Source organism: Zonotrichia albicollis, chromosome 2 (genome assembly GCF_047830755.1).
Source record: "Zonotrichia albicollis isolate bZonAlb1 chromosome 2, bZonAlb1.hap1, whole genome shotgun sequence".
Lineage (NCBI taxonomy): Eukaryota > Metazoa > Chordata > Aves > Passeriformes > Passerellidae > Zonotrichia > Zonotrichia albicollis.
The window spans coordinates 68,817,941-68,840,662 of record NC_133820.1 but is presented as its reverse complement, the minus strand read 5'-3'; the positions used below and the strand labels follow the sequence as shown (position 1 = coordinate 68,840,662).

The following is a 22,722-nucleotide window of genomic DNA, read 5'->3' as shown; positions in this document are numbered from 1 at the left end:
TGGGGAATGTCTTCTCTCTGCACGGCTGAAAGCAAGGACCCTGACTCCTCCCTGCAGAGGACTCATGAGGATTTCTGGTTTTCTATTTCCCCTGTTGGTTTCAAAAATATTTTTTCAAGAATCATGGGTGGTGTTTTTTTCTCTCCTCTTACTCTATCACAAAACTACATAAACAACAGGAAGGAGACCTATTAAGAAATTACAGAAGATTTGGGCATGGCCCAAATCCACATGATCCTTTTTGTGTGTAAGCTTTCCATACAAGTTGGGGATCATGGATTAGCTCACTTGGTTAGAACTGTGCTATTAGAACATAGTGCTAATAATGCCAAGATTAAGGGTTCAGTCCCTGTATCAGACCACTCACTTAGGACCTGGACTCGATGATCCTTGTAAATCCTTTCCAACTCGGAATATGAAATTAGCATACTAGGAATTGCAATAAAAACAACCCAAAAGATAGAGATTAATGCTTTTTCTCTATTCTCACAACTGCAACCTGAGGTGTTCCAATGGGATTAGCGGGGTATAATTGGTTTGAGTGTTAATTATCGTGGAGTAAAAACCAAAAATCCTGAAGTGTGATATTGAAGTTGACAGTGTCACTTTAACAAAATCACTCGAGATGATTTTTGCTTTGGGAGTCTCCCTTTACAAACAGAGCTTGCCAGGAGCCAGAGTAAACACTATGATAATCTTAGATCAGCCTTTAATTTTCCTACTTCCTTTCCCTTCCCCTTTCCTTTCTATTTCCTTCTAAGACAGCAATATTATAGACAATTTAAATCAGACATGTCCATAGCTGAACGACAAAATCAACAACTGAGGACAATGAGAATAACAATAAACTCAACATAGTAATTATTTTCCCATCACACAAGCAATTACAAAAGTCAAGAAAGAACAACTGAGTGCTCTTAACCTGATATTGATAATTTAATTTTCTCAAGCCATGTAATATTAAGCAGGCTAATGCTCCTACAGGGAACCCTGGCAACAATTAAGCATAGCTATGAAAAAGCCAGACTCATTGCAGGCTTGAGCAAGGGGGATCACTCACTGTTTGTGCCCATGGTAGTAATTATGAGCAATGTAAATAGTGAAATGAAAGGCAGATTAATACTTGGGCACAAGTTCAGCATTTCAGAGAGGGCTGTATCTGGCCAGGTTTGTGTCAACGTGGCACACTCTGTTTCCCTGGCATTCCCCTTTGGTCAGTGGTTGCCACAGGCTGGCTGGAGGTGTAGCTCGTGTCTACAAGGTGAGGAGAGAGCTTGGCAAGAGGCTGGCTCGTGAGCATTGTGACGCACAAGCTCCACATTCACGCTGTGTGCTGAGGCACCATCACAGCCTAACACAGGAGGAGCCAAGTTGGAGCTTTTTGCTCTTGGGCTGGCTCTAAACTTGAATCATCTGTTGTTCATTCCACAGAGCGTGAGCCTCTCTTTAGACTTTGAAGTCTGCTTGCCAAAACAGAGGTTCTGGTTGTCTTGAACATCCTACCTAGCATCTAACTGCTTCTCCTAGATACTATTAATAGTTCCAAATCATGTTTGCCAGCCTGTGTGAATACTTCCAATATGAGAGAATACCTCAAAAGAAAATTGATACCTGTGTTGATGCGACTGGGTTGCACACCAGCATTTGGTTCCATGTGCAGCTTTCAGAAGCTGCTGACTGCTCTGTCTGGGTTTCAGCTGGCCACACTGAGGCTCAGGCACCCAGCTCATCTGGAGACACCGAGGGTGTGCTGTGTGTTCTGAAACCCTGGAGCTGTCCTGCAGTGGAGTGGTTGGCCTCTGGCTGCCTCTCCAGGCAGACATGTGCCTCCTGTAGGTGCTGTGCCATGGCTGCCAGACCAGCCTGAGCACCTCAGCTGTCTCACAGCATCTCAGGTGGCTCATGGGGCTGCGTGTTGGCAGCTTAACTGAGCTCATGGAGTTCCTATCAACTGCTTCCAAACAAGGAGACCTTCCAGTGCTGCCCTCGAGATTTAAACCATGAGCAAAGGAAAAGTCTGCTTATAAGAGCAAACTCAGAATTGTGCTTAATTTTGAGCACAAAAAACCCCACAAGGAGTCACCATGGGAGGAGAAAGAATGGTGACCAGACACTGTGGGGTGAGGTTTTCTTCCCCATGCTTTCATGGTGGGTGCAGTAGCAGTTCTTCAGAAGCATTCTTTCTGTAAGAATCCTGTCAGATACAGAGGAAACACCAAATTGTAACCATATGTGGGGGCCCTGCACAATGCAATCCCATTCCAACTCCATTAATTTCAGTTTCTGTTATTTCATGTTGTACCACTTAAATGTCTCTTGGCAAATTATCATCAAAGTCCTGCACAAATTAGTAAAGCATTGAATTTTTCCTTTCCTGATTCATGTCAAGGAAGAGAGTTCTGATTTAGACAGGTTAAGAAACTCCACCTCAAGCCTTCCACCAGTTCTGCAGGACTTTAAAATGTTCAAAAGATAGTTCAAAATGTTTGAATGGGTGTGCTTTTGTTTCCATTTCCTGAGGGAAGCTGGAGTAATTTATGTTTGCAGCATTTCTGACCATCACCAATCCCTCTAGCCAGTGAAGGGAAAGAGGGAGAGAAAGGATATGTCAGAAAAGTGCCAGATAATCAGACATTCCCTCTAGTAAAGGATCAGTAGTGAAAGATACATGGATTCTAATGGTTGCATGGTGTTATAGGAAGCAAGCACAGAATATTCATTTTTTAATTATTTCTTTCATTTTTTATTTATTTTCCTTTTATTTTTCCTATTTCCATATAAATTCCATCTTACAGAACAGGTTTTCATGATAACCAAAAATCAAAGAAGCCAGAAGAATAAGAGCTGCCAGTGGCATAAAACATGGGTAGACATAGAAAATCCTGCCTATGCATAATCTGCCTGTGTGCAAAATAAGGAAAAAAAATAAAAAGGAGGGGGGGAAGCACAAAAGCTCAAATTGAATTTTTTTCCTTTAAATTAGAATTTGACTTATTTTTAAAATGAGGCTATTTAAAGTTGTGATGAATACATGTTAAAGCCAGGATTTACAACATTTAATAATACAATTGGAGTTATATTGAAAGAAATTTATTTTGTACTAAGCACTCTAAGTTCAATTACCAATTTTGAGAAAAGGTAGAAAACTCTGAATTTGTAAAAGTCATGGACTAAGCAGAATTCATGTGTCTGCTCAACAAGTTTTTGAAACAAAACTGTTTACTTTGTTTATTCAGCTCAAGTGTCCTCCATAGTATATGTGGCATTGCAACGAGGACATTTTGTGTAATAATAATAATAATAGTAAAAGCTGCTAGGCAGAGTGTGTCTTCTAGAAGAAGACACACCTCAAAACATATGGCACCAGCCACTTGGGCAGCTGTGCAGGGAAACAGGCTGGGTTTATGAGCTTAAGCTCACTTCTGTGCAAAGAGGACCATCCACCTCCTGAACCTTCCCTGACCTCCAAATCCCAAAGCTGCCTTCACGTGACCCTGCACCTGAACCCATCAGCCGTGCTGTGTGAGCCAGCTCAGGTCTGCGCCCAGGGCACAGCTCATCTGCACCCAGATAAACTCACCTCGGGCCTTGGGCAGATGGACAAAGCTCAGTCTGCCATCTTAGTCACTTTAGGCTGAGAATATCTGGGAGTTGGAGATCCAGGCGGACTTTTTTCTCCACTTCTAGACTCTGGGGCCAGAAGATCAGCTGTATTCATCTAAAATCTTGAAAACCTAAGCAATCAGATCAATTCAACTGCATTGTTTTCACAAATGCATCCTTGCAAAATAAGTGTATTTCACTTTTTATTTAATTCCACTTTCTGTGGGGGTAGAATCCAACATAAACACAATAATAACAACAACTACAGAAAAAGATGAGTGGATCATTTACCATTTCCTGCTCTGAAAAAAAAACTATTAAAACTATGTTTCCAAACAAACATATACCATTTAAATCGGGGCCTCCCATGCTGTGTATCCTCTAGGAACTCTTCTACTCCTGGCTAACATTAACAAAAAGAACTGAATGTAGTTTAAAGTAGTCACATTTTATTTAAGAGATGCAGTTTAGTATTTACCCAGCAATCAGAATTTATTTTCCTTAAAGAAAACAAACAAATATGAATTCAAAACAAGATTAAAACAGCTGCTATAGACCAAGGTTCCTTGCTTGATGGTTTAAAACATGCTCACTTTTGTACATCTTGTCCCAAGCTATTCATTCTGAAAGCTATCCACATAGGCTCAGTCAAAGGATTCCTTAATTACACTTCCTGCCTTATTCTGAGCCACAGATAGTCTTGTCAGTCTTGAACATCTTGATTATCCATCCTTCTCAGCCTGCTTCTTGCAGAAAACTACCTCCATCCAATGTGACATTTCAGGAAAGAAGGCTCCATACAGGCTCCTTATTGACCAGCATGTCAATACTCCACCTCCCAGATCAACCCCTTCTACACAACAGTCAGAGGAAAGTCTTTAATGGAAATCTCCACTGTCATTCTTGCTTTCTGTTTTTTCTAGGGAAAAAAAAAAAGCCAAAACATGAGGTCATCCATGCTTTCCTCCAGAAGAGACATTAAACCTCCACCTAAAGCTTATCATTATTTAATTGTTGCTTTATGCAAGCAAATTCTCTCAATATAACCCAGTATCTGATCTTGCTCTACCTTGAACATGATAAAAGCACTTGAGAAGGGCTGGTCCATCTCCATCTCAAACCTGCAAGATCCTGGACATCTTCCAGTTCAGCATCTAACTGGCATGTGAAAATGAAACAGGGCCTGGTGACAGTGATGGATGGTCTGCTCTAGGCTGTTGCCTGCATTCACACTGCTGGATATCCCTACAGCATTTGATTGCATAAACCCTGAAATCCTTTTGTCCACATTAAGCATGTTTGGTCAGCACTATGAGATCTAAATAATCTCTACAGAGGAAACTGGCAAACTAGTGTCCAGTGTAAGCAGAGGGTGTGCAGAGAAAGTCCACCTGTTGAACGAGACTCCCTGCTCTCTCATGACTATGGCAATATGGAATTATTTGAAGTAAACTAACGATTAAAACTTAAATAAAATTATCCCTTTTTCTACCCCTTACCACCATGTCAAGGGGCAAGGAGAGCTCTTGAACCAGAGATATCCCTCAAAGTCTGTGCTGTATTTGCAAACGCATCTGAGGCCTATCATCATGTGAGTCCACACCCTGACAATTACCTGAAGGCTGGGGAGATGTTTTTTAGGAGGGGGGAACAAAGAAGCAAACAGAAAGCAACCCCTTCCCTTTCTGCATGTAATACTTTTTTGCCTGCTTATCATCAATAGATTTTGGAGCCTTAAAAAGCAGCATGAAAGAGATGGGTCCTTTCTGCATGTCAGGCCTGCCTCTCTGCAGCACAGGCTGTGGTCTGCCCTCACAGTGCCCCTGGCAGAGGGGGCTATGATTGAGTGAAGTCTCATGCAAGGACATCATCTTCCCTTAAAAGGTCTGAAAATGCATCCTGACCCCTGCATGTGCCCTTGAAAACCAGGGTAGGGGCAGGAAGAAATGGTGAAATCAGAGCAGGAGAAGGAATCTGAGTTGGAGTTGATGGGGTTTTTTCATACCCAGAACATTTTGTTGGTTTGTTGGTAGCTTTAGGCAGCCACTTTAATAAAAAAATAGTCAAAGTTTAGGGAAGACACAGAGAAAGAGGTGCATGTGCGTGCATGCTTTTAGCAATGCCATTGCTGACAAACTGAGGCTGGATAAAGTACACTTCTTGCTTGGGGGGGATCTAACTGTACACCTTTTGCTACTGCAGAAAGAAAATGCAAAATAAATTTACAAAGCCACAATAAAAGCATGCTAATGTGTCAGGGGGCCTTTTTTTGGCACTAAAACCCTGAGAATCTGCCTGCAAACCCCTTCGGTAACTTCTGCATTGAAGGTTCCCATATGAGTTACCTCAGTTAACATTGGAAGGAGTTAAAGATAAAAAAATTCCAGTTGCAACCCCAGCTTAAACCTGCCTGTGTAATTTGGTCCTGCATCCCAATGCAGGTGTGTCAGGTATTTTTTTGTGCTTCTGGGCTTGGACTAGCCAAACACTTCTGTTCTAGCAGTCATGTGCCTGTCTTTCTTACCCACTCCTCCACCCCACTGATTTCTTTCATGATCATTTCTCGAGCCCATCTCTTCAGGGTGTTCTCAGTAGGGAGAGGGGAGTGAACATCTAATCCCTGGTTGTTGGGTCAGGTTTGTGGGAAGACCTTTTATTCCAGGAGAAATTCAGGAAGCCTGAGTGAAGGAAAACAGTTTGCTGTGATTAGAAAGTGAGCAACAAAACAAAAAGGCAGAGGCTTTCTGGGTAAAGTTTCCCCAGGGAATTGCTGCAAGCCACAGTCCCACTATGAAGATGCTTTTCATTTACAATCACAGTCATTCAGGTTGCCAAATCCCCCACTAAACCATGTCCCCAAGTGCCACATCTACAGTTTCTCTAGGTACCAGTGTGTGTGCTTCTGGTCTTGATAGAGTAAACAATAATCGGGTTGTATTTTACTTCACCCACAATGTATTTCTAGAGCATATTTCTGCCATTAACAAGTGGCAGAAGTGCAAGGAGCATGAACACATCTCAACATACATGGAAAGGTTCATCCAGCATCTCAGTCATGGAGCTGCCTGCTGGCAGGAAAAAGTCATCAGCACCAGAAACTTTAAATTTTCTTTCCCAGAGTAAAACCAGAAACATTGCTCCAGTGATACACTGTCCTCTTCTGCTTGTGCAGGCAGCTTAAGGCTGGGGCTGGTAACTGCAGCCTGTGTGCCAAAGCCTCTTGATGGGTGATGCAGCTGGCAGGACTTGGATAGGATCCTTCCCCTCAAAAGCTGCAAAAACAAGACTGGTTTACTTTGGGTCTTTAGGTCTGTTTTAGCATTTGATAGAACACATGGCATTATAGTCAGGAGAGTCTGCCTCTCCCCCTGAGACGCTGCCCAAGGAGTAGACAATAACAAGTAGCATTGATTTATTGCTGCAGAGGAGGTAGAGAAAGAGGAATGTAATAAATGCTGAGGAGATGAGAAATGCACCCATTCCCTCACCCCGTACACACTCACAGGCACTCTGGAGAGGGAGAGGAGGTTATCTGCCATGAACCAGCACATTGCTGAAATTCTAATGAAACAAGAGTCAAAGCAGGTAGGAAGGAGGTGGTAGAAATGCTGAGCTTGATGCCCATTTATCATCTTCAAATGCTGAACCCAAGTTGGAGAGGAATGTCAAGAGAAGGGCATTATTATTTGCAAAAATATTTTGTAAGAAAAATAGAGCTAGCTATTTCCTATGTGTAATTAGAATAAATAAGCTTTATTCCAAAACAAATCAAACCCCCTCTTTGAAGGAATACTAATAAGCTTGGCAGAACAGGCACACAAATGTTAGAAAACACTAATTTAAAATTACCTTTGATACCTTAATGCATCTCCCATACAAACAAGAATTATGCAGACATGGTTTGGGTTGTCTGATCAGGCAGTATTTTCCCACACAGCTCCTTCCCTCAGTACACAAATTAGACCCACTTTGTGGCTATGGCAGCACCTCTTCTTCATGTTATTACAAAAGCTAGAAGGGAATAAGATACAGGACTGTGGGACACAAAAAAAAGTACAAATTTACATCCTTGGATATTTTTTCCAGAGAGTTGGGAAATACTGTTCATCCAGGTTTCTCACAGATGGGTCCTAATTGTGTCCTTTTACTTTCCAGGTGCCTACCTTCCAAGCCCAGTGGTTTGGTGTGCAGAAATGCTGAGCTCCCAGTCTCAGCTGAGACAGGCAGAGAGATGCTTCAGTGATTCACACCCTCGTGTCGTACAGTAAGTGCTCTGAGAAATCAAGCCCCGGTGGGTTCAGGCTTGGCAGCTGCAGTGCTGACTTAGATGCCCATTTGCCAAATGACAGTATCATGATATCTCATCACAGAAAAGTTCTGCTAAAATGAACCAGCTAATGGCTGGGGAGCTCTTGTTCTGCAGTGGCAAGGACTATAGAAAATCCCATGAAGAAAATATTTCAGGATTCAAAGAGCATGGTATAAATCAGGAATATAGTGGAAAATAACAGATTGAAATAGGTGCTTGCCAGCTGAGACATGTTTTTCTAGTGCACAGGATGAGGCTGAAGGACTTTGAATACATGAAGAAACCCCAAGTGCGTGTGTGCAATTAAAGACAAAATTAAAGGGAGTTAAGTACTGTTGCATGACATCCACATGACTTATCAGCAGGGTAAACACCATGATGTTGAGATTTGCCAAGGCAGCTAAAAGACCACACCTGTGGGGTGAGAGCCGGTTCTTACACTATGTAAGAGATAAAACATGCTGTCAGCAGTGGTTTCACACATAAACACTGACAGCAGTGGACTGGTGAAATTTAGGAACCAGCCCAGTCCAGGCTATAGACTAGTGTTTTCTCTTGGGTGCAAAACTTTAAATGGTTACCCTTGTACTTTCTGCCCCACACCCTAGCAGTTGGCTCACTGCAAACTTTCCTCAGTCTCAACAATTCAGTCCAGTTCTGTAAAGCCTGGTGTTTGGCCCATTCTCCCACTTTAAATCATGGTATACTGCCTGTGTCGGCCCACCTCACCCAGGCCCTCCATCACTCTTCCCACAGTAACCATCAATTTGAGTTGTGCCCATAGAGTCCAATTCTGTTTTGGTCAAGGTCTGTTTTCCTTTCTCTCATACAATTATCTTTTCATTTACAGAGCACTGGAGAGTTTCAAAGGGTAAGTCATATCATTTTTTTACAAACCAATCTTTTCCCTCAATCTAAGTCTTGGCCATGAGGAACAACTACACAAAGCTTTTCTCTCTATCTAAAGTAATTCAGCCTCAGGCAAACACCTGGACTGGAAAACTTTACTCCCAGTGGTCAAATTTTGGCAACAATGTAAATGACTCGTAAATGAGAAAGCTTAATAAAATGCAAAACTGTCAGAGCCACCTGTAAAAACCTTGAACTCTGGACAGAGCTCAGCTGCTTTAGTGTCCCCAGCCTCAGATGTCTGTCCCGGCCATGTGTTGTGTATTTGAGCTCAGAGCTGGGTATGCACCAGCCCCCCATTTAGCTCTGTCACCCTTGTTTCCATCAAAGGGAAAGCTGCAGTGTAACCTGGATGACTGTAGGGCCAGGACCTCCTCAGCTCTGTTTCCTGAGCTGGGTAGGTATGAACCCCAAGAGATGCACTTTGAGAGACCTCCTGACATGTCCCAGTGAGGACAGTGATGGAGCCATGGACTTTTATCTTCAGAGGCAGGCGGGAGATGGTCCCTCAATCCCTCAGGACCTGCTGCCCTAACAGGTCCCCAGGGGTACTTGGTGGTGACCAACATGGTCAGCAGGGTCTGGCTGTAGGGTGTGAAACATTCCCCTCCATTTCTGACAATGTGAACACCCAGCCTTCGGCACACGCTGTTACACGCTAATGTAACATTAAACATAAACTGGAAATAAGTTAAGGTCTCCAGCTCTTTCTCTTTACTGTGGACGTACTCTCTGGCCTTGGGCAAAATGCTAAATTTTTCTGGGAACCAATTTCCTCAGCTAATAAAGTCTGTGGTTGGATGCAATGAAGATCAATTTATTAATGTTTGTGTAGCATGGGAACGTCCTTGAGGGGAAGGCTCGGGGGAGAGCAGCATTGTTACTCTTATCTCCTCCAAGTTAGTATCTAACACCTCTTCTCAGCCTGACTCAGTCCCCCATCTAGCCTTTTGCCCACTGGAAAGTATAGCAGAGTTTCTGCAGTACAATGAAGCATTGGAAATAAACCGAGACAGGGATTTATAGCTGCACTTTCTTGCAATGTGTTATAATAGCCAGCATTATTTAATCACAGAAACATGATCTGGCCACAGCTAACTAGCTTTGCTCAGGTGTGCTTGTAAATTTAATTTGAGTTCCTCTACCTTGTGCAGAAGTTGAATGCAGGCTAATGTGTGTGCTGGAAAAATAACAAATTGTATTATGGTATAGAACAGGAAACCTTTCAGATTCACAATAAAATAATGCAATTCAATGCATGCAGTATTTATATAGCACCATTCAGAAATATATTTTAAATCTTTTTACAAACCACTCACATGCTATACCACAGCCAACATGTCAAATCCTATTAAAGAGAAGAAAGCCATTGTAAAAACAAGTCTTCAATATACATTTAAACAAAGCATTCATTGGGAGAGGAGCCCACTAGCAATTGGAACTATATAGTTATTATTAATACAGGTCCTGATAAGAAACTGAATCCATGGCATAAAATATTTATCCAGTATGTTCTCCGCATAAACACCAGTATAGTGGGTTTTATTTTAAAAACAGTGTCCTGAATGGCAGGATGGATGGGTTTGGATGCCCTTTTCCACTTGCATTATCCCAGCAAAAGAAAAAGGAAAAAAAGGAGGGAAAAGAAGGTGGAACAGAGGCAAAAGGTGTGACAAACTCAAATCCTCTCCCTCACTATGCTGCCCTTGTGGTCTGCATGGTATCCAGCGCCTGATGCTTGCTGCTCACTCCATTGTGTTCCCTCACCCACCCACTGACACTTTGCCATTGATCACCCACATAGCTCTGAGCATTTCCACCCTCCCTGCACTGAAAGCTTTTGCAAGGCAGCTGAGGGACCAACCACTGTAATGGGTCATGTGGTAGGAGGAAGCACATTTTGGGCCATGCACATCCCTCTGCATCAGCTCTGGGGTCTGACAGACCCGTCACAGCTGCCTGGCTGGGCTGAGGTCCCTGCTCCTGGGGACAGAGGGTGACTGCTGCTGTGGGGCTTTGGCTGAGAAAAGCATAGGCTGCTTGGCTGCTGCATGATGTAGCTTCTACACTTCTGCCTTGGCAATGCACCTGTGGCAGAAAGCATGGGAGAAAACCAGACAAAAAGAAAACCAGAAAACTACAGAAAGAAACCACTATATTGGGAATGCACTGTTTGGTAGTACAAACAGCTGTGAAGAAAGGACAAAAAACTGCCCTTGAAGTTCATCCTGACTTGGTTGTAGGCAGCCTTGCTGCTGCCTTCAGAAATATTTTTACAGTCCAAAATGACTAGAGAGTATCTGTGTTGGATTTATCATAATAACATAGAGCATGTGCCAAAGTAGTATGTCTAGCCCTGGAAACAGAAACGACCTAGCTTTTCATCAACAAAGAAGTTGGAGAATAGTATACAAATATTAAGTATTACTGACTTCTTTTCAGATGCACCATATGAGTAAACCTGAATGCTGGTTCACTTGGGTTCCTGGAAAGCCTTATCTCTAAATTGTAATGTCAAATTAATATAGTAAAGAATTTATAACTTGTGCTTCTCAGATGTTGTTTAACAGCTTGGTTGCTTGCCAGCAGTGCTTTGTCATTCACTACTTCCCACTGGCATTATCTTAAAACTAATACCGACAGCCACTTGTTCCAGAGAGCTTAACTGAAATGTGCAATGCTGGGAGACACAGCCAACACACCAGTTCCCACTTCATGTGCATTTATAATTACACAAGAAGTGGTGCTTATTGTACAGTCAGCTCTGAGATGACTCACCTTCTCTCACTCTGCTATGCCATGCTGACTTTTACACATATCGTCTATCTGCATGGATAGCCAGACTCATCCTCTCTAACTCTGAGCTTTTTGGCTGGGATCCTTAAATTACAGCCTGTCTTTGCTTTAGGCTCTTCCTACAGTCAGAGCAGGGGAACATGCACCTCACGAAGGCGGTTCTGCTCCTTGGTGGGCTGAATCATTGCCGGAAGGCTGCACCCCCTCCCTGTTGCTCCATTGACTGGGGAAGGAGCCCCAGGCAGGGCTGGCAAGCCTGCTGTGTGCCTGCCCCAACCAGCCCTCCCTGCTGCTGCCAGTGGGCTGAGAGGAACCTTGGAAGGTGTGAAAGTCTTACTGACGCTTGTCGGCAGTGACTCGACTGCTGGCTTGGGCAATCCAGTTAAATAAATAAATGTACACAGCCAAGCCCAAGATGACTTAGGTGGCAGCCCCACTCTGAATTGGAGAGGTGCCCCACCAAGCCCCGGAAGCTGCAGTCAGGCTTTCCCAGCTTGCAGTGGCTGAACTTGCACAGTCAGTGCAAATCACACAGCCCCTGACCTCATGCAGGGCTCTCCCCAGGCTGTTTCCAGACAAAGCCCTCATTTCACCTCTCCTTCCATCACAGAACTTTGCCTTTGCTTGTTTCCCAAATGCTTACCATGTCCCTGCTGCCTGTTTCCTCAGCTGCTGCCTCACACATGCTTCTTCCAGTGTTCTGTGGGTACACCCTCTCCCTGGAGCATTTCTCTCCTGCATTGCTGCTGCTCTTTCCCACCAAGCACGATTTCACCCCTGAGTTTCAGACAGCACTCCAGACATTCACCAGACTCCAATTCTTTGGGGTCATGTCTTGCAGAAAGCATCCACTGCCTCCAGGGACCTCAAGTCCCTTCCTCAGTCATGGGGAAGATGAGAATTAATCATAGAGCTGCAGCACTGGCTTTTGGTTCCAGCCACAAACCAGTCTATGGTTGGGGAAAGAGAGTGGAGCAGCCCAAGGGTGTTACAGATATTTTCATGGAGTAATGGCTCCCCAGTACCTTGGTACATGGAGTTACCTTCTCTAAACATCTGATCTGCACTGTTCCGCCATCCTGTGTCTTTTGGGTATGAGGTAGAAATCATTTTCCTTAACTTTAAATGTTTCTAAAATGAAATAACTTTTAGGCAGGAAATCTCTGCTTGTTGGTGTGAAGTTACAGACAGGGACTAAGGGGTTTCTTGTGTAGGTGTGCAGGCTTCTTGGCAGGAGGCATACAATCCTAAAATGGCAGCCGGATTATGGAGTTGACGTGGCAAGTGTGCTGGTCCACAGGGTGTAGGATACTGCAGGCATGTGACAGCCCAGTCCTCTGGACCTGGGATGCAACAGGGGATGGGATGCAACATTCTGGGATGCAACAGGTCCTTTCCACAGCAACAAAAAACCAAACTATGTATTTTCCACCCCAATCTTTACTCCTTATGTCTGCCATCAAGCCTAGAACAACCCAGATACTCTATAAGCAATCTCCTGTCCACATTAGAATAACTTTATGGTCCCAGCATTATTTCCCCCTTCTGGTCTGGGCAAAAAATGAAGAGCAGGATTTTTGCCTCTGGCCTAAGAGACTAGAGTCAGACTTTTCATCCTTGCTGCAGCATCAACTACTGTAACTATACACCATGAGGGAGTTATTGCATTTACAGAGAATGAGCTCAAGGCTCAGTGTTGAGGAGCCTTGCTCACAGAACTACAAAGAGCTCTGCATGGCCTATTAATAGATTTGGTCATGGCCCAGTGCAGCTGTACGCCCACTGAGCAGGACAGTATGTTCTAATGGTGTTTAGTTGGCTGATTACCACATCAACTTATTTTTTTACCCCCATGTTACTACTTCATTTCCCTCCTACTCTTTCATGCTGCTGATTGATCCAGAGCTGTGGGTAGAGGAAAGAAATGTATTTATATTACAGCATAACTGATCTATATTGCCAAGTTAAAGGTGTGTAATCGAGCAGGGCTGCAAACGGAGGGCAGGTGTATTTCACAGCTGCTTCATCTCTGTTGTTTTGCTCCCATGAGGAGCAAAGCAGTATGTGGGTGGGTTGGGGAGTGGGAAGGAGCAGGTCAAAGCACTGTTTGTGTGACATACCAATGACAACCAGTCAACTCTTGCACCTGCGTGCCAGCCTCGGGCTGTCAGAAGCATCAGAGACTGAAAAAAAATCCAAAATGTAACAATTTATGCTCTAGTAGGCCATGTATGTGTGCATAACAGCACCTCAGCAGAGAAAAAGTTCCTCTAGTCCAAAATACAGCACAACATGGAAGATCCTCATTACCCTGATTTGTCAGAAATATGTATATTGTCCTCCCTCACCTCCAAACTAGCTTTCCAGGCTTGGAAGGGCTCTCTGTGCCTGTGAAGGCCGGCCTTGCCCATGCAGAGTTGAAAACCCCAGTGTCACCATGGCAGGGCTGTGGAGCTCAGGCTGAGGTGGCTTGGCTGTTGGTGATAAAAACAGAATGTAAGTCCAGTCTTTTGAGCAGTGTGGGGCACACAGTTCACTGACAAGGTAGGCCAATGATTTGTGCTTTTTGTGCTTTTTTGGGTCCATTCCTTGCATGGGCAGAGCCAATAATTTGGAATCACAGAACAGCCTGAGTTGGAAGGGACTCAAAAGGATCATTGAGTCCAACTCTTAAGGGAATAGTCCATATAGGGATCTAATATCCTGAACTGGGAATATCTCCCAGTTCAGAGGAGCACCCAGGGTCACAGAGAGTGATGCTCTGTGAGCTGTGTCTGGCTCATGTTTGGTGGTGCAGGCTCTATAACTTTCCTTGGTGCGTCAGAACCCTTTTGCAAGAACCTCTGACTCAGCTGTGAATCTTACTGTCAAAATCCTTGTACAGGATGTTATCCTTAGGAAAACAGAGGTTTAGTTTGGTCCCAAAATGGATATATTTGAATCCACACACCTGGGGTCTTCTGACAGCAGCACTCATGGTGCAAAAAGCTGCAGAGCTGCAAGATCCAGCAGTTACCTTCTTAACCACTTCTTACAAGTGCTGAATAGCATCACAGATATTTTGAAGGTGACATTTTGAAGAACATTTCCAAGATCCTTTTGCCTTTTCAGAGTTGAAGGAGTAGCTAGAGCAAGAGAGCCACGGAAGCCAGAGCAGCAGCAGCAGTGGATGGTGCAGCTGAGGTGCTGCAGCAGCAGAAGCACCAAGTCTCACAGCGAGCATCTGGCTCTGGGATAACACCATTAACAAAGCAAGAAGGCACAGAGCAGAGCTCTGTGGCAAGTTCCAGGCAGGGGAGCCAGGATGTGGCAACTTCATGAGTTAGCCCTGCTGTGATAACTCCACAGATGCATGCTCCTCCCCTAAGATAAACCTAAGTTTGTCAGTGCACATGCAATAAGCTGCCTCAAATTTTCCATGGAGTAATATTTCGGAGACCAGGCAGTCATGCTGGGAACTGTTGCCGTTCTAGAAGGTCACACCCAAGTTTGCCACAAGGTCACTTTTTCACATTGCCAAGCCTACACAGGGGAGAGTAGCCAACCCAAATCGATGGAGGAATGCAAACAGAGTGTCTCAGCCTGGTGTCCTCATAGTCACCTCAGCATAACCCTGTGGGTGAAGAGTAGATGAGAAAGGAAAAGAGAAAGGCAGAAGGAGAGAAAGTTCTGTGAAGCAGAAAGGGGAAGGCATTTGGACTTTTCTCAGTTGTTGCATGGGGCTTTCTTTTTAAGATAATTATTTTTAAAATACAGGCTCTGCAGCATGAGATAAATGTCCTGTTGTTCCTGTGGGATATTTAAAAGTGACTCATTGAATATTTCAATAGCAATGTATTGTTCTAGAGATGGAAGGCTTGACAGTGAAAAAAAGACTTCACTAAAAATAAGGAGCGGGCGGCAGTGTGTCTGAAAATTCTGCTCTACAGCCCAGTAGGCATCTTGAAACTCAGCTGTATATCTGTTTTTAAAAGTTTGGCTTTATTTAGTGGTATAAGTTGGCAGTGGCCTCTTGATTTCCACTGAAGTAGACTGGTTGATACTGGAGAAGGAATGAATTTCATTATGTGTGTTAAAAAGAAAAAAAAAAGAAAAAAAAAAAAACCTGGAGGTTTTGATGTGGAAAATGACTTCTCCCTGACGTTAAGAAATACCGTAACACTGCCCCTCCCTATAATTCCTGTACCAAGACCACACTTTGTATTTCAGGTATAGCATGATGTCTGGAAAGATGAAGTTCAGAGACTTCAAGAAGTGATGAATTCGTCATACGCCCTCAGGACTTATTTCAATGCTTAATTAGTTGCTGTTAAGATGTGCACCTTATTGCTAGCTGAAACATGGTTATCTTCAGCCTCCAGCCATGGGATCTTGTTATGTGTTGCCTGGTAGATTAAAGAGTCTCTACAATAAAAATCTATGCAAAAAATTCACTTGTTACAGAATGAAAATTGGGTGAGGCATATCAAATTGCAGGTTTATAGGTCACAGGAAGGTTTTTGGATAATTTTGTGCTGATTGCTTGTAACAAATGCTGACACCACATTTAGAAAAGAATGATAGTTCTTCTCAGTAATTAGGGAAGCCTGAAGGGCCTGAATATGAGTATGGTTTCAGATGGACTGTAAGCCTTAAATTTGGAGGATAGTTTCCAGCACTATATTTTTCTTGAATGGTTCATCTGGGTTTCTTATCTTCTTTGCCAGGTGAGTCACTTCCAGTGAAAAGTGCAATTGTTACAAAGAGCTCAAGAAGAATAAACAAAAGACATGGGATTGTTCTCCTCTCCCTAAAGTGAGCTAAAATCACAGCTTTTGCCTGGTCAGGGTTCGGACACATTTGGAACATATTCACTCCTCACGCTCTGCATTCTTCTTGCAAATAATACATAATTATGGAGACATAGCCCTAAGTGGAAAAGGCTGTTTACACAAGCACATACAGCATACAGAAAATAATACTTCTGACATGCCTGCTTTAGAGATATTTAACAACTTAATTTCTTTTATTTTCACTTGAGGTCTGTCCTAGCATGCTAGTAGCTGGGCTCTAAATTGCTGCCTTACAGGGATTTCCAAGAGCATTGTGATTTTTATTATTGTTTGCTGAATCTCCTCCAGTTTACAGATGTCTCTTTTGTACTGAGGCACCCTTGTCAAACCACCATGTAAGGAAAATCAGTAACGAGGTAGTTGCTGTGCAGCATAACACTTTTCAATTCCTGATGCAGGGAAAAGGAAAGCCAAGGAATAGGATGTGTGACACTGAGCACTGTGAAGCCTCCAACAGCCAGAAAACATCACACAATAATTGAATGATTTGGGTTGGAAGGGGCCTTAAAGGTCATCTGTCTCCAACCCCCCTGCCATGGGCAGGGACACCTTCCACGAGACCACATGGCTCAGAGCCCCATCCAGCCTGGCCTGGAACACTTCCCGGGATGGGGCATCCACAGCTTCTCTGTGCAGCCTGTTCCAGTGCTTCACCATGCTCACAGTAAAGAATTGCTTCCTAATATCTAATGCAAACCTGCCCTCTTTTCCATTTAAAGCCATTCCCCCTTGTCCTATCAGTACAAACCATAGCAAAACGTCCCTGTCCTGTAGCCCCCTTTAGGGACTGGAAGGTGCCATAAGATGTCCCTGGGGCCTTCTCTTCTTTGAACAGCTCTGATCATCTCAGCTTGTCTTCACAGGAGAGGTTCTCCAGCCCTCTGATAATATTCATGGCCCCTTCCAGACTCACACCACCAGATCCACAACCTGTTAGGCCCCCCAGAGCTGGATGCAGCACTCCAGGTGGCATTTCACAAGAACAAAGCAGAGGGGCAGAATCCCATCCCTCACACTGCTTGGGATGCAGCCCAGGACATTGTCCTTCTGGGCTGCAAGTGTACATTGCCAGGCCATACCCAGATTTTCAGCAACTAACACCCCCAAGACTTTCTCCTTGAGATTGCTCTCAAAGAAGAGGTACCTCACAGCCTACCTGTCTCCTTCAAACAGGGCACGCAATAAGCTCTGCCCCCTATGCGGAGGAAACTGGATTCTCATCCCCCATCACCTCAGAAGCATCTCCACAGCCTTCAATGCAATCCTAAGCACTACAGTCTGAATTTGGGGCTGATGTCTCTCTGACATGCTCACTGACCTCTGTGCAAAAAGGCAAGGCTCACAGAGCTGCCAAGAGAGAGAGCAGGCAGGCCAGGAAATGACGGTGCCCTAGCAGGGGAGTCCCTGCCCTGGGAAAAGAGGAGTGCCAGGGCCGACTCATGCACATTGCATCATTAGGTAAAACAAATAAATAGTGTTTAAAGTAAGGAGGGGAGTTGGTTGGACTCAAGCATAGGCATGCTGCCTCAGGTTTTGTGGATACACTGCAGGGTGTTTTTGAACCTGAGCCTCTTCCTACCCTTAAAATGGGGACATGGTACTTTTCTTGTATGTAGCAAAACAAGGCTCACGTGGGAATACTTCAACCAGGTGCATGAAGCCCGGGAAGTGCCTTCAAGACATTCCCAGTGGCAAGAAGTCAAGCAAAAGATGGAGGAGACCTGTGTGGATGAACAAGGAACTGCTGCCCAAACTCAGACTTAAGCAGGAGATATGTGAGGCGGAACCAGGGACCACCCACCTGGGATGAATATCAGGATATTGTTAGAGTATGCAGAAATGCAAGTAGGAAGCCCAGGGTTCTTTTGGAATTGAACCTTGCTAAGCATGTCCAGGATAAGAAGGTGTGGGATCTCAGCACCTCAGGACTGAGGTGCCGAGTCACCGAGACCACCCTTGGGGGGCTCGGGAGTCCTGGAATGTTGCCAGAAGTGTCTGGTGGCTGAACTTTGATCCTACACAGGAGACGACACCTGTATGAGGATAGGAGGACTTCACCGGGGTGAATGGTGAAGGGATTAGTTAATTAGAGGGTGAGACACAGGGTTTAGGATTTATGTACAGCGGGGTTTAGAGAAGTAAGATGGAGGAATTGGGGCGTGTCCTGTCCTTCTTCTTCTTCTTCTTCTTCTCCTCCATCTTCTGTGGTGATGGTGGCACTTTGGGATTGGTCATTACTGAAAGTGCACCGGACAATAAGAATAAAAAGGATTGGGGAAAAATGATAAATATTGTACACGTAACTATGGGTATAAAGATAGGTGACTGTCCAGAGGGCAGACAGAGTGTGCTCATGGCTGGCTGCTGAGCAGACCTCTGTCGGGCCGAAAGAAAATCTTTTAGATAAACAATTAATAAACATAAAGACCGAAAGAAGAACTGAAGCCTCTTCTCGTCCTTTGATACGCGGGCTGCCCCAAGGCCACTCCGGGCCTTTCCAGGCCCTTCAAACAGCCGAAAACCGGACAAGAAGGTCTTCTTCAGATACTTCTATAACAAGAGGAATTCTAAGGAAAATGTGTGTCCTCTGCTGAAAGGAACAGGGACCCTTGAAACACAGGTTGCAGAGAAGGCTGAGATACTACATGTCTTTTTTGTTTCAGTCTTCACTGCCAGGCAAATCCTCAGGAACCTCTGACCCAGTGGACCAGAGAGGAAGTCTGGTCCCTTCCATCCTTATCTGTTCCATGATTCTGCTGAACTTCTGGCATTTGCTCAGGCAGGATAAGCTGTTCTGTCCCAAAAGATCATTCCAGGTGACACTATAAGATATGCTCCATAGCTGGCAAATGGCCAGGGGACATCTCTGGTAGTCACGTCCTCTGGTAGTCATGTCCTCCTTATAGGAGATGTACTCTTGAAAAGAAAATCTAATTATATGTTAAAAACACCAGCTGGGTCTTTTGGCCTAGCAAAATTATCTTTTTGGCTGCATACTGATTTTCTATTGGAAGGCACAAGAGCAAGGAAAAGAGAAAAGACAATTCTGTGAGGATCAGTGTGAGAAGAAGCTGATGCATGGACTAACCTGCAATCACTATCTTTGAGAAGACACTGTAATTTACATAGAATGTACTTGTCAGGCTGCTCTCAATACTATGGACACCATCTGTAACACTTAAGGTCCATATCACAGACAACTCTCTGAAGACAACACAGTTGTCTTTTCTCAATATTTTTTTCTCTCAGAATTCATGTATTAGTATATGTCAGATTTCCAGGACTGTACTTCTCCACACAGAGGAAAGAGGACATGGTAACATACAATTTGAGTGCTATTGAAAAGGAGATTTGTGAAACCTGCATTGGCTTTTGTTGGAACATTGACCTCTCTCTAATGGGGTCATTGCATGCTTCGAGTTGTTCGGGTTCCTCCTCATCTGTCATTAAACCCAGTTCATGAGCTCTGAACCTCCTGAATTTGTGAAGCCAAGGCTGCAAATCCCAGGAGAATGGGCACTGCTAGTTTCCAAGCCAGCAGAGACTGCTGAGGAATTGCAGTTTTTGTGGTGCAGGTTAAACATGCATTCATCAGGAGCTTTGAGATCACGAACTGATAATGATAAGAAATCACCTACATGATCATGTGAAGTGACAGAAACCCCTTTCTCTTCCTTTCTTCCCCTTCCCATACAATGTACATGTCTTTATTTGAAACTGAAAATATAGCAGGTACATGAGAAGGAGGATTCATCTTTTCTGAACATCACCACAACCATGAACACCTGCCAGCCTCTTATATGAAAAAAAGTTTTGGCCAGAATGGGAAACTATCCTCAAGCATGCTATTTTTAATGAAGACATCAGGAGTGGTATGCCATGCCTGTGCAGAAAAAGCCATATTATTATCTGAGCCCTTTGCAGCCAGCCAGATTTGGGAAGAAGAATGTATCAGCACAGGAGGGACTCTGCAGCAGCTCCATGCCTGTTCTGTTGCATGGTCCATAATGTGCACACCTAACCAGGTAGTGTTAGCATTTGGGCAGTGGGCATGCAAGGGAGGTAGTGTCACCCTTTCAGTCTCTCCCATATGCACAGATGTCTATTAGCTCTGCCTCTGTTTAAAAAAAGAAGGCTGAATAAACGCAGAAACAAACAAATTGCTGCTGAAGAGAAACATGGAGAGACACCAGCAAGGGGCACGTAAAACATCTGAAGAATTACTCCCTCAGGAGAAGAAAACTTGTGATGACGCACTACTCAAGACTCCAGTCCAGGCTGTTTTTTAAGGCTTTTGAATTCCTTTCTCCCTTCCTGACCTTTTATGAACAGATCAGGGCCTTCTTTGCAAGTGTCATGGGAGGATGTGTGTGTCCTCCTTGGCTATCTGCTTGCAGCTTCTAACAGCAGGCTTCTCACACTTGTGTTAAGTGGGATTTAATGATATGTCAACAAGGGTGCCTGATTAAAGGAGAAGATAACCCATTAAGTGGTGTTCTTTCAGAACAGATAACCTGCAATTTAAAAGCAATATGCTGTTTTAAAAACAGGGTCGCTTGTTTACAATTCATGTCAGGTTAATAAGGTTCTTATGTCCTAGATGACCAGGACATCCACAACAAACCTTACCTGTCTTATCTAATTTCTTTTCTATTGTGTCTGTGTAATTAGGCAGAGAAACAATCATGCTAGGGGAAAGCATCCTGACTCATCAAACATCACATATTCCCTTGTTTCTTTCACCCTGAGAGTCTGTAGGTTTTTGAAAGACACGGCACTGCTTGAGTCACTGACATTCATTTTCAGTGCTCAGGTCAGTTCATGATCTCCACCAGAAACTCCTGATCTATGGGATTGCCTGGTCTGTGTTTGGTTTCCAGAGAAAAGAGGCAAGATGGGATTATAACATACTGCTTATTACATGTAAGAGAGTTAGCTCATTTTCCCCAGCAGTGAATAAGGGGCCATCAGTATATTTTTCAGATGAACAATGCACTCCTGTTTATTCCCTTCTTGGACAGATTTGATCATCCTATACCACGTCCTGCCAGCTGAGAGAGGTGTAACCTGAAGGGAATGCTGATGGCATCTCTATAGGTGTGTGATACCTAAGGTCATTAGCAAACATAAAATAACTGGAACTCGAGCCCCATCCTGCTGAAGTACTAAGGAAAGCTTACTCATGACTCAATATGGAAAGTGGAAGCATAAGCTCTCCCTTGACAGTCACAAGATCAGAATCACTGTCAGCAGAATGAAAACTTATTGTTTAGGGCGACATATTGCACCAAAAGAAGGGGACAAATCAGCTGAAGGCAGATGCTGAACCACCCTAACCCCCTCTTCCCTCCTTACTCATCGGGGCGTGTGCTCCCGCAGACACACAGGGCGGTGTGGGTGTGGGCATGCGGGGAAAGTTGACACGCTGTGCATGGGACGGCGTTCCAAGGTCCATCACGTAAATGCTGCTCTGCTCCCCGTGACGTTTCGGCTGAGCCAGACATCTCTGCTTCCATCACATCCCCCGGGAGCTGCCCTTGCAGCCTGCTAGCATTACAAAGGTTATTCAGTTTATGTTTTGCTTTGTTCAATTCAATCTAATTGCTCTTAGCCATGAAAGTCCTTTAACCACACTAAACAATTCCTCTTCCTCACTGGAGTTTACACCCATCAAATACTTGTAGATAGTTATCGTGCTTCCTTTAGTCATTGTTTAGCCAAGAAATACAAGTCTAATCCAACTTCTGCTGGTGTAACACTGAGCTAGGGAGGAATAAAGCCTGCCTAATGCAGAACATAAGGTGGGCTACTTCAGCATAAAGCTTTTTAAGAACTTCCCTCTGGCAGATAATTCACAGTTGGCCTCAAAAGAGGCATTACTAGCCAGGAGGAGGGCAAGTCAAGAGGAGCTAAAAGATGATCAGATTTAGGGCTTTGTCAGTCAGGTTTTAGTGGTTGGGATGATACAGGACAGATTCGAGTATTCCTCAAAGCTGAGTCCTCCCCAGACCAGACCAGTGTTGGGAGTGGGTTAACCATCTGCAAACCATGGTGACACATGCTGGCCCATGCTGATCCATTGCCTGGAAGAATGCAAGCTGGACTGTGTCTGTAATTGAAAGGACAGAGTATGAATGAATGTGAGAGAGTGTCCAGGCTCCTCCCTGACCATTTTCAGTTTTCCAGTACACACAGAGTACACAGTACACTCTGCCTGGTTTAAGCCCTGGCTGAGCAGAGGGCTCACAGAAGGCCTGAGATGGACAGAACATT

General features: G+C 44.1%; 1 long non-coding RNA gene across 2 annotated transcripts in view; it reads left to right on the top strand.

The window, feature by feature from the left end:
- Positions 1 to 18,718, top strand: part of LOC102065644 (uncharacterized) — a 28,566-nt gene extending 9,848 nt beyond the window's left edge. For both annotated transcript variants that reach the window (XR_271107.4, XR_003380460.2), the window contains 3 exons: positions 7,759 to 7,867; positions 8,763 to 8,783; positions 15,827 to 18,718. This is a non-coding gene — a long non-coding RNA (uncharacterized LOC102065644). The remainder of the gene's footprint in view (positions 1 to 7,758; positions 7,868 to 8,762; positions 8,784 to 15,826) is intronic.
- The last annotated feature ends 4,004 nt before the right edge of the window (positions 18,719 to 22,722 follow it).